Source organism: Oncorhynchus tshawytscha, unplaced genomic scaffold, assembly GCF_018296145.1.
Source record: "Oncorhynchus tshawytscha isolate Ot180627B unplaced genomic scaffold, Otsh_v2.0 Un_contig_6607_pilon_pilon, whole genome shotgun sequence".
Taxonomy (NCBI): domain Eukaryota; kingdom Metazoa; phylum Chordata; class Actinopteri; order Salmoniformes; family Salmonidae; genus Oncorhynchus; species Oncorhynchus tshawytscha.
Genome location: NW_024609668.1, coordinates 173,542 through 186,355, shown reverse-complemented (window position 1 = coordinate 186,355; position 12,814 = coordinate 173,542). Strand labels below are relative to the sequence as shown.

Here is a 12,814-nt window from a genome sequence, read left to right as displayed (position 1 = left end):
GCAACAGTCAAACTATCTCTGAGGATGTAGAGCTTGAGCTAGTCACCTCATACAAGTACTTGGGAGTATGGCTAGCCGATACACTGTCCTTCTCTCAGCACATATCAAAGCTGCAGGCTAAAGTGAAATCTAGACATGGTTTCTTCTATCGTAATCGTAACTCCTTTTTCACCCCAGCTGCCAAACTAACCCTGATTCAGATGACCATCCTACCCATGCTAGATTACGGAGACATCATTTATAGATCGGCAGGTAAGGGTGCTCTCGAGTGGCTAGATGTTCTTTACCATTCTGCCATCAGATTTGCCACCAATATTCCTTATAGGACACATCATTGCACTCTAAACTCCTCTGTAAACTGGTCATCTCTGTATACCTGTTGCACTAAAAGATTTGGCATGGGTCCTCAGATCCTCAAAAGGTTCTACAGCTTCAACATCGAGTGCATCCTGACTGGTTGCATCACTGCCTGGTAAGGCAACTGCTCGGCCTCCGACCGCATGGCACTACAGAGGGTAGTGCGTACGGCCCAGCATTACTGGGGCTAAGCTTCCTGCCTTCCAGACCTCTACACCAGTCGGTGTCAGAGGAAGGCCCGTACCCCTCTTTTACGCTGCTGCTACTCTCTGTTTATCATATATGCATAGTCACTTTAACTATAAATTCATGTACATAATACCTCAATTGGGCCGACCAACCAGTGCCCCCGCACATTGGCTAACTGGGCTATCTGCATTGTGTCCAGCCACCCACCACCCGCCAACCCCTTTTTACGCTACTGCTACTCTCTGTTCATCATATACTGTATACATAGTCACTTTAACCATATCTACATGTACATACTACCTCAATCAGCCTGACTAACCGGTGTCTATATATAGCCTTGCTACTCTTATAGCCTTGCTACTGTATATAGCCTCGCTACTGTATGTAGCCTCGCTACTGTATATAGCCTCGCTACTGTATATAGCCTCACTACTGTATATAGCCTCACTACTGTATATAGCCTTGCTACTGTATATAGCCTCACTACTGTATATAGCCTCGCTACTGTATATAGCCTTGCTACTCTATATAGCCTCGCTACTGTATATAGCCTCGCTACTGTATATAGCCTTGCTACTGTATATAGCCTCGCTACTGTATGTAGCCTCGCTACTGTTTATAGCCTCGCTACTGTATATAGCCTCACTACTGTATATAGCCTCACTACTGTATATAGCCTTGCTACTGTATATAGCCTCACTACTGTATATAGCCTCGCTACTGTATATAGCCTTGCTACTATATAGCCTCGCTACTGTATATAGCCTCGCTACTGTATATAGCCTTGCTACTGCCTATAGCCTACTACTGTATGTAGCCTCGCTACTGTTTATAGCCTCGCTACTGAATATAGCCTCACTACTGTATATAGGCTCTCTACTGTATATAGCCTCGCTACTCTATATAGCCTCACTACTGTATATAGCCTCACTACTGTATATAGCCTCGCTACTGTATATAGCCTCACTACTGTATATAGCCTCACTACTGTATATAGCCTCGCTACTGTATGTAGCCTCACTACTGTATATAGCCTCACTACTGTATATAGCCTCACTACTGTATATAGCCTCACTACTGTTTTCACTGTTTTTACTGTAGTTTTTATTTCTTTACTTGTTCACCTAATACCTTTGTTTTTATGTTTTTTTAATTGCACTTTTGCTTAGAGCCTGTAAGAAAGCATTTCACTGTAAGGTCTACACCCGTTGTATTCGGCGCACGTGACAAATAAACTTTGATTTGAAGACCCACTGGTTGATGATAAAACCCTCTTAGGCCTCACTCCCCCCTATCTGAGATATCTACTGCAGCCCTCTGTCACGTTCTGAACTTAGTTATTTTATTATGTCCTTGTTTTAGTATGGTCAGGGCGTGAGTTGGGTGGGTTGTCTATGTTCTTTTTCTATAATTTGGGATTTCTGTGTTCGGCCTGGTATGGTTTCAATCAGAGGCAGCTGTCAATCGTTGTCCCTGATTGAGAATCATACTTAGGGAGCCTGGTTCCACTTTGAGTTGTGGGTGTTTATTTTCCGTGTCAGTGTCTGTGCCACACGGGACTGTTTCGGTTTGATTTACTTCACGTTTATTTTGTTCAGTGTTCGTTATTCATTAAAAAACATGAACACTTACGCTGCGTTTTGGTCCTCCGATCCTTCATACTACTCCTCTTCGTCAGAAGAGTCCCCAAAGCACACACATACTTATAAATTGTTTACTTGTTGCTTATTCATGAAAGTTATTATAACGTGTTGCACAGACATCAAAATTACACTTTTAGTTAGCAGCCTAAAATATTATTGGATGGCATTGCTATTTAACATGAATTGTATTTAATTGACACATTAAAGTGAGAACGTGTCATGTTGTGAAATTGCATTTCCTCAAATGAGACCTTACTGCTGTGGTCTTTGTAAAGTGGCAATGTGACAAGGGATTGTATCTCTTCAGGAACTTGAAAAGGACACTATTGTCTGTTCCAGACTGAAAGAAACAAATATCCAAACTGACTTCATGTTACTGTGTAAAAGTCAATGGCTATATCTTACATGTACATTGTTATATTTGTCTGCATGTCATTCTGCAATCAGCATTGTCGACTGTAAATACTGTGTTTGATGTTTAAAGTAGTATTTCTTTCTTGAATTATACTGTATAATAGTATATATGTTATACATGTTTCATAAAGGAACCAGTAAAGGACCATAAGAAGAATTTTCTGATCCAGAGTTTAGTTTTCTTTTTCCTGTTCTCCATTTGGACCGTAGATGGCAGTGCTGTCTAACCATCTGCCCCATTCATGTTCCTTAAAAGGGCATCCTCCATTATCTTATTTCACCTTTATTTAACCAGGTAGGCCAGCTGAGAACAAGTTCTCATTTACAACTGCGACCTGGCCAAGATAAAAAGCAAAAGCAGTGCGACACACAACAACACAGAGTCACTCATGGAATTAACAAGCGTACAGTCAATAACACAGTAGAAAGAAAAAAAAGTCTATATACAGTGTGTGCAAATGGCATGAGGAGGTAAGGCAATAAAAAAGGCCGTAGTAGCAAAGTAATTACAATTTAGCAAATGAACAGTGGAGTGATAGATGTGCAGATGATGCTGTGCAAGTATGATGTGCAAGTCCTCCCTTCCTTGAAGTAATCACTGACGAAACATGCCTGGAAAGGTGAAAAACATGGGAATCAACTCAGTTGCTGTTACTAATAATAGCACATAGATATTTCACTATTTCACATAGCCTTATGGGTGGCTTCTGAAATATAGATGGCGCTGTTGCTGCTGTTTTGCGAACTCCGACCCAACTCTGCTATTTTGTGTTTCTTTTGGCATTTATCTTACTTTATATTTACAAAATGTATCCACTATCATTTGTTATAACCGACGAGAACTTCTGAACATCAGATCTGCAGTTACTTACCCCAATTCTGGATTCAACTTGAACTTGGACTCATCTGCCCTGGTCTCTTTCTGTAACTCCAACCCAAAACAGACACCAGAGAGGCAGGAGAGGGGGATTCCTGACCAGATCAAGGTGAAGGTAAAACCGGCCACCTCTTCCCTCCATTTTATTGCCCAATGTACAGTCACTTGATAATAAGATGTATGACCTCTAAACGCAGATTTGCTACCAACGGGAATTTCGTAACTGAAATATTCAATGCTTTTCTGAAACATGGCTTCCGGACAAGATACCTGCCTTGGCTATCCAACTCGATGGATTATTCATTCAAGACAGTAGAGTCAGGGAAATCGAGAGGGGGAGGAGTTTGCCTCTTCATCAACAACAAATGATGTGCTGACTCATGTGCAGGGGTAGTCTCGACTCATTTCTCACCTGTCTTGGAATACCTGATGGTCAAATGCCAACCCTTCCACCTCCTGAATGGGTTTTCAGCTGTTATCATGACTGTTGTAAACATTCCACCTCAGGACAGGAAATATAACAAGATGGCACTTAACAAACTGTACTAGGCTATAAACAAGCAGGAAAACATACATCCGGAGGCTGCCTTCCTTGTCACCGGTTATTTAATTCAGTGTCACATCAACACAACCCTTCAACACATCTCCTAGACCACTGTTACTCTACCAGCTAGCAAGCATACAAGGCCCTTCCTTGTCCGCCATTCGTCAAATCAGATCATTACTCCGTACTCCTGCTTCCTGTTTTCAAGCAGAAGCTCAAACAGGAAGTACCTGTGACTCGCACCGTTGAAAAATGGTCATCAGAATCAGATTATGCTACAGGACTGCTTTGTTTGCACTGATTGAAATATGTTCAGATACTCAGCCGACAACATCGACGAGCTCCTCCATCACCGGCTTCATAAGGAAATGCACTGTTCCCATTGTGAAGGTTTGCTGCTTCCCTGATCAGAAGCCTTGTATTAACTCTGAGGTTGGCGCTAAGCTAAAGGACCAGGCTACAGCACACAAGGCTTTCGCAGACAACCCTGAGGCTACAGCTGAGGACAGGAACAAGAAGTCCCGCTACGACCTCCGCAGAGTCATTAAACAAACAAAATAAAAATATAGGTATGAGGTGGAATCATACTACACAGGCTCTGATGCCTACCGCGTTTGGCAGGGGCTACAGTCCATTACAAATTACAAATAAAGACCCAGCCATGTTCCTGCCAATGATGCCTCTCTTCCAGACAAACTCAATGCATTTCATGCACGCTTGAGGGCCCTGTGGCACCGTGAGAGACTTGGGCATAGGTGTGGCTGAAGGACTCCCAGTGCAGCACCATGGACAGAGCCACCCACCTCAGCATAGTAGGCAGGTACACTCACTTCAGCACCATGGACAGAGACACTGGCTGCAGCACTGTGGACTCAGTTCCGAACTGTGGAAGGCTGCACTACCTTCAGCACCAGGCCAGCTGAAGACAACACCCAACACAGCTGTGCAGGATTACTAATCAGCACACCTGTAAGGCATTCCCTAATCACCTGACTGTTGCTAATAGTTGAGAAGAGAGGAACTAATGCAGGTTGTTGTCTGGTGCAGATTGTTGAACTAATGCAGGTTGTTGTCTGGTGCAGATTGTTGAGAAGAGGAACTAATGCAGGTTGTTGTCTGGTGCAGATAGTTGAGAAGAGGAACTAATGCAGGTTGTTGTCTGGTGCAGATAGTTGAGAAGAGGAACTAATGCAGGTTGTTGTCTGGTGCAGATAGTTGAGAAGAGGAACTAATGCAGGTTGTTGTCTGGTGCAGATAGTTGAGAAGAGGAACTAATGCAGGTTGTTGTTTGGTGCAGATTGTTGAGAAGAGGAACTAATGCAGGTTGTTGTCTGGTGCAGATAGTTGAGAAGAGGAACTAATGCAGGTTGTTGTCTGGTGCAGATAGTTGAGAAGATACTTGGCACAGCTGTGTGAATTGTCTATCTGCCGCTTTGCCACTAACTTTGACAAGATCTGGGACCAGGCTAGTTGAGTTGTATAACACAGATCTGGGATCAGGCTAGTTGAGCTGTATAACCCAAACAGATCTGGGACCAGGCTAGTTGAGCTGTGTAACCTAAACAGATCTGGGACCAGGCTAGTTGAGCTGTGTAACCTAAACAGATCTGGGACCAGGCTAGTTGAGCTGTATAACCCAAACCGATCTGGGACAAGGCTGTTGAGCTGTATAACCCAAACAGATCTGGGACCAGGCTAGTTGAGCTGTATAACCCAAACAGATCTGGGACCAGGCTAGTTGAGCTGTGTAACCCAAACAGATCTGGGACCAGGCTAGTTGAGCTGTGTAACCCAAACAGATCTGGGACCAGGCTAGTTGAGCTATGTAACACAGTGGAATCTGGAGTAGACAGAACAGAAAGAGGAAGCCAGACCAGAATACCTTTTGATAATACAGAGAAGGGAACACTGGTTAAGTACTGTTTTGGGTGTACTGTACATAATATTAAAGGAGCAACCTGGGATTCAAACAAGAACAATGTGGTTTTTCCCCCACTTGCTTTGCTGAACACTTGAGGGACGGGAGTGGAGAAATATGCATCCATAGACTGGTCTATGCAAAACCTTACCATCCATCAGGTTAAAATGATAGTTTTAACCATGTTTGTAATCAATGGGGTAATAAAACGTGTGTTGTGTTACAGGTAAGACAGTTGTTGTAAACTCATGAGATAGTAAAAATAAGTAGTGCTTGTGATTGGTCTGTGTTGTATTACAGTGTGCCACAAAGAAGAATGACTCATATCCCAGAAAATGTTTACATAAATGTATGTGCAATTTATTACAAAGTCATCAATTATAATTAATATAAAACTATTTATACAGTTTACTAGATACAGTTTAATAGCTCACTGATATTGACATATTTCATTAAAAATGAAATTGTATTCTTTATATCCTTTATATATGTTTCAGTGCATGTTCAGGACAGAACAAAGAACAATAAAACAGATTGTAAAAAAAAAAGATCTTTATACATTTTCAGAATAGTTTCTGTAATTCGCCTGTTTAGGAGGTTAGGAAGACCTCAAAGAGGCTGGCGACTGAGTGCATACGGTAAAAGATTCCGAAGGGGAGTCCGATATTCACAACAGCCGCCCACATGGTGAACTCGTAAAACTCTGCTCCAATCGGGTTGTCAAACTGGGGGCGGGCGCCAAACGCCGGCATGATCCAGAGCTGTCAACGGAAACAGAGTAAAGATGTTCAGTCCAATCTTTCAACTTAAACATACTAGTTAGGATCATACTCTACTATGATGTATTGTACTGCACAAATCCTAGGGAGCCCTTTGGCTTTAGCAAGTTAGGCAAACAGGAAAAATTTAAAGGGATGGTTCAGTAGTTTCTATTTATTTTCGACCTACTGTACATACCCACTGGGCACAGACATCAATTCAACGTCTATTCCATGTTGGTTCAATGTAATATCATTGAAACAAAGTCGATTCAACCAGTGAGTACCCTGTGGGTAGGGCGTTTCATCCAAACTTAATAAAAACGGTTTTGGATGAAAGGACAACATCCTAGGTTAACAAGCCCTTTAAAAGAGCCATTTTGAAAAGGACAGTGGTGGGTACTCAGTAGGCTACTCACAAGGATGTTGCAGAGCAGCAGAAATGCACAGATCTCCTTCAGGGCCCTCCTCTTCCAGGTCAGCCTATGGCGCTGAGGAAGGGGGGAGCTAGAAAGAGCAGAAGGAGCAACATGCATACTGTGAACTGTGAGGGCCGGGGACGTCTTGGTCTCCATGAATGTCCCTGGGAGGTTGTGTATGTCTCTATGGGCTTGGGCTTGAAGGACGTATGGGTTTGTGAATACAGAGGCCTGGTGCATGTCTTCGTGAAAGGGCTCGCGATGGAGGCCCTCGATGATGAAGATGTTCTGCAGGCAGAGCTGGATCACAGTGAGCAGGGAGACAGCCAGGTTGAGAGCGTTGAGGTGGCCCTCGGCCCCGTTGCCACCACAGCCACGATGGTGAAATAACAGATGGTGAACTGTCCGAATGAGGCGCCGATCAGCAAGCCTACATCCAGGCTCCGTGTGGGGTTCTTCCCGACACGTGGTCCCTCTGGTCCAGCCGGTAGATGGCGCAACCAGCCACGGTCGAGACGGACATGAGCGTCACAGCCACCGTGTTCATCACGTAGTGTATCATCAGCACCGTGTCACGTTTCCCGGGTCCCCCTTCTCCACGTCCACCTTGTAGATGACAAAGGTTCCCAGGCCCGCCACCAGCATGACCAGCCCGACCGCAGGCCCCACCAGCATGTCCTTCAGGCGGAAATGGAGCGAGTGGTGGTTGTGCTCGTCTACCAGGCGGCCCACGTTCTTCCACATGACGTAGGCCATGGCCGAGGCAAACAGGCTGTACTCAATGTTGAATGGGTACAGGTAGTAATAGGCCTTTTCTAAGACGGCACAGGCAGAGTGGCTGCAGTTACAGCTGCTGGATCCACCAGGGGCTGAAATAAAATGAAACATTATTGTTTGACTCTGAGGTGATGTTTTGTTATGTCGGTTGGTTGTATTTCATAGTCGACGGTAATTCTATTTAAATACAGTAAGTTCAGAAAGTAAACTGAAAATGTATTTTATTTTAATGATCCTTCATTTAAACAAGGAATTCCCATTTCAGTTTACATACTTAGATTTTCTAGAGAAGATTCAACAACACAATGTTCTCTACCTCTGATGTCATAGGAATGTGTGCTGTTGTCGTCCTCTGGTGGAACAACAGTCTGGTGTATGGACTCCTCTGTGACTGCTGCCATCCACAACATCAGATTGGTAGACAGAGTCAACATCAGCCCACAGCTTCAAGAGGGAAACAAGAGTTCAGAACAGAATACTAACTATTTTTTAAATACTATTTAATTCTGTAAGAATAGAATAGAAGAGAACAGAACTGAATTTAATAGAATAGAATAGACTTAAACTTTGCTTGGGAAACATGAAGGTCAACGGGCAATGTTTAAATGTCCAACCATCAATCAAACATCAATTTACAACATCAATAAATAAATCAATTCAGTTATACAGTAGCAGTTAGTTACCCTCACCGAGTTATGTTCCGTTGTAGCTGTACACAGTCTTTAGCGTGGAGCCAGAGGAAGTATGTCTGAAAAAGATACAATGATCACCTACACTTGCATTTTTCCCACCAGCCAAATCCCTCAGTGGTTTCCTTAATGTTATATCACCTAATGGAAGCTCCATTTGAGATGTCAGAACTTGTGTTCTTACCTGGACAAGTATGAATACAGCTTGTACGACAGGGAACGCTATCTTCACAGCAGAGTCACAGTGCAGGTAGCCTACGTAGTTAGCAATCTTAAACACGTCCATAATCAGACTGCATAAGCCAAACAGCACCAGTCCACCTAGAGAAAAAAACAGAATGAAATCCAATTTGAAATAATCACACTCATTAAAAACAATGGGTGAATGTAAAACTTTGTCTAGGTATATTAAATGATATCCTATTAGAATATAACTCTTCCCCAATCCAAAGAGAGATTATTAATTCAGTCCAGTGGTATTACCAGACAGTGAATCCTACAGGGTAAGGTTGCAAAATTCCACAAACTTCCCAGATTTCCAGGGATAAAAACAAACAACTGGGAACTCTGGAATTTAGCAGCTGTAGACCAAGAAGATCAGAAAAGTGTCTTCTTACCCCTGAGCCACACAGGCCCGGCATGGCTATCCTTGTAAAGCACGGCATGATCTTCCCTGGATGTGTAGATGGTGTAGTACAGCATCCAGGCAGTGGTGAGGATGATGAGGACGATGAGGAAGATCTGCAGGTTGATGGCGTTGATCTTAACGTTGTTAAAGACACTGCCACTGACCAGAGCAATACCTAGGATCAGGATGTTGAAAGTGATGATGCTAGAGAGTAGCCAGCTGCGGTTACGGCCCCTCTCGCTCACCGTGCCCCTGCTGGTCGAGAAGACGTCGCTCCCCCTCCTCATACTCCCTGCCTGGACTCCCAAGTGGATGGAACACTGGGTGGAAGGGAGGGTGGGCCTGGTGGGCGGGGGGGATATGTAGCCCTCCTCAACCGCCATCTCAGCTTCAGATGTCATCTTGCTGGATTCGCATGAAAAGAAGCCAAAGGTCAAGTCCATGATGTTTCTCATTCTGCAAAGGTCTAGTCCACAGTTTGTTTGTGATTTGTTACAATCCAAGCAATCTTTGTTCAAAATGTCATATCCTTTCCAAAGGTAGAAAATCTAATGAGTTCAGAAAGCATGTCTGCTCTGATCAGAGTTGTGTGAACACCTAACCGTCCACTCAAAGGCTCTGCCTGTATAAGAAGGTCCCTCCTTCCCGTAACCCAGCTTCTAACCTCATTTCATCATCAATGTCAACCCTATCAGTGATATGACAATAGAAAAGGTTTCTTATCATTTCCCTGTTTATCATCAGAAGCAGTGCCAGTCCACCATGCTTCAATGAATATGAGTTTCTTGCTTAATTTGGGTCAATGCCAGTGTTTGATTAAATTGAAATGAACAAAGAAATCCTCACAGTTCATATTTACTAACACACATTGGTATTTTCTCTTTACGAGGTCAGGTATGTTTTGTTTCCTGGAAACCAACTTATTATTTTATATAAAAAAATAGTAGATTTTCAGTTTGTCTAATAAGTCTGTTTCTACGACAGCACTGACTGTTCCTTAGAACAACAGAAGGCTACTCCCCAATACCAAAACGGAGGTCTGAAAACACAGTGAATCATAGGCGAACATAACGGAAACTGGAAATACCCTACTGGATCCCCGAATTTCCTCATAATATATTAATCATTACACACCATATAGGTGTGCTGGTTCAAAAGTGATTTTTCTAAATGCCTGTGTTGCAGCACTGACAAACTGTCTCGCAGCGGCAAGTTTGTTTGCAATCTAACAATAACCTAGCCAATGTAATGAAACATGTGGGTGACGTTTCTGAAATATTCACATGACGGTGTAGTCATTTACATCCACTTTGCAGTACATAAACATTTATTTTTAAATCAGCCCAACTGTAAATGCTGATAAAAGTCCAGTTGAAATAGTATTTGTATTTATTTATCGCAATACTTTTTTTTTACAAAGTGTTAACAGCACTTTATATAGCCTAGTTCTCTGTACTTTTAAGATGAAACTGTAATTAATTGGGTGTACTTATTATAATGTATTGATGGATGTATTAGCATATACATTGTGGAAAATGTAACATTTTATGGATTTTGTGGGTACAAGTCTCATTAGCTAATCCACTCCTTGTACTCCATGTCATGTACAAAGAGACTGGCCTTTCTTTCAACTTCAAATTCAAACCTTCTATCATTAATGAGAGGATTTGATCCTGATTCAGAGGATTTGATCCTGAGTCGATCAACCTCACAGCTATCCTCCAATCACAATGATTATGCAAATATTGGAACTCCACAGAACACGTTGGTATAGCAACCGTTTTTTATTTGTCCAGGCTAAAACAGTATGTTCAAAGTTGCTAGCTGAAGTCTAAATTATCACACTAAATACATACTGCAATTCCAGCCACAAAATGTCAAAATACAACAACTTGCCTAGCTAACAGCTAAATGTTGTTTTTTGACTTTGTTATAAATTCTATTTCCAAGGCACCACATGTTGTCATGGAAAATATGAATGTTATTTCCAACAACCAATGAGCAACTCCACCATAAATCCAGCGAACGTTGAGATTGTGTAAAGGCCAGTCTCTTTGGCAATGACAATAAGTGGCAAGGAGTAGCATGTTAGCTAAAGAGAGTGGGACTCAGACTACTAGGTTACTTGGGATAGTATCAATTTAATTGGATGCTTATGAATGGGGTTCCAATTGGTCAGTTTGACATTCTATGAATTGATTAGAGCCATCCACATCATCTCAATACAAACGCATTAGAGTGGCAGTCTGGTAAACACACTAATGGTGAGAAAAGGCTGCAGTGCCCAGTATTATTTGTTCAGTTTATCAAAAGCAATTGGTTTCCTGGACTTGACTGAATTATTTATCTAACAGGTCAATAAGAGTGTCAGAAATAATGAGTTACTGAGTTACTTAACAAATGAAAAATAAATATCCAAGACAAAGGAGATGATTGTGGACTACAGGAAAAGGAGGACAGAGCACGTCCCCATTCTCATCGACGGGGCTGGAGTGGAGCAGGTCGAGAGCTTCAAGAACCTTGGTGTCCACATCACCAACAAACTAACATGGTCCAAGCACACCAAGACAGTCGTGAAGAGGGCACAACAAAACCTATTCCCCTCAGGAGACTGAAAAGATTTGGCATGGGTCTTCAGATCCTCAAAAGGTTCTACAGCTGCACCAGAGAGCATCCTGACGGGTTGCATCACTGCCTGGTATGGCAACTGCTCGGCCTGCAACCACAAGGCACTACAGAGGGTAGTGCGTACGGCCCAGTACATCACTGGGGCCAAGCTTCCTGCCATCCAGGACCTCGATACCAGGCAGTGTCAGAGGAAGGCCCTAAAAACCTCAGCATTGTCAAAGACTCCAGCCACCCTAGTCATAGACTGTTCTTTCTGCTACCGCATGGCAAGTGGTACCAGAGCGCCAAGTCTGGGTCTAAGAGGCTTCTAAACACAGCTTCTACCCTGACTCCTGAACATCTAATCAAATGCCTACCCAGACTATTTGCATTGCCCCCCTTTATGCTGCTGCTACTCTGTTATTATCTATGCATAGTCACTTTAATATCTCTACCTACGTGTACATATTACCTCAATTACCTTGACTAACCGGTGCCCCTGCACATTGACTACCGGTACCCCTGTATATAGCCTCGCTATTGTTATTTTACTGCTGCTCTTTAATTATTTGTTACTTTTATTATTATTTTTAATTTGTATGTATTCTCAAAACTGCATTGTTGGTTAAGGTCTTGTAATTAAGCATTTCACTGTAAGGTCTACACCTTTCCTATCAAATACAATTTGATTTGATAAAGCATGTTTTTGAGTTTTGAGTGTTTTTGAGTTGAACAACATACAAATCTGAGTTAGACTGAGTGAACTTAATCCTGAGTCTATCTTATACCTATAGATCAATACATTGATGATCAATATGAGGATGCCTGAGCAGCTGCTTACCTTGTGGGAGGTGTGTGTGATCAGGTTCAGAGTGCCTGGGGGAGCCGTGTCCCTCATGGCTTTTATAGCCGTCCCTAGCCACAGCCTGATTTACAGACAACAACACCAATGTACAGACAGTCATAAATGTCAAACATCTATGAGAAACAACAT

The 12,814-nt window shown here is 42.6% G+C and overlaps 1 pseudogene; it reads right to left on the bottom strand.

Annotated features, from left to right (window-relative positions):
• Nucleotides 1-6,275: 6,275 nt before the first annotated feature.
• On the bottom strand, nucleotides 6,276-12,725 carry LOC121845420 (annotated as a pseudogene).
• Nucleotides 12,726-12,814: the final 89 nt, after the last annotated feature.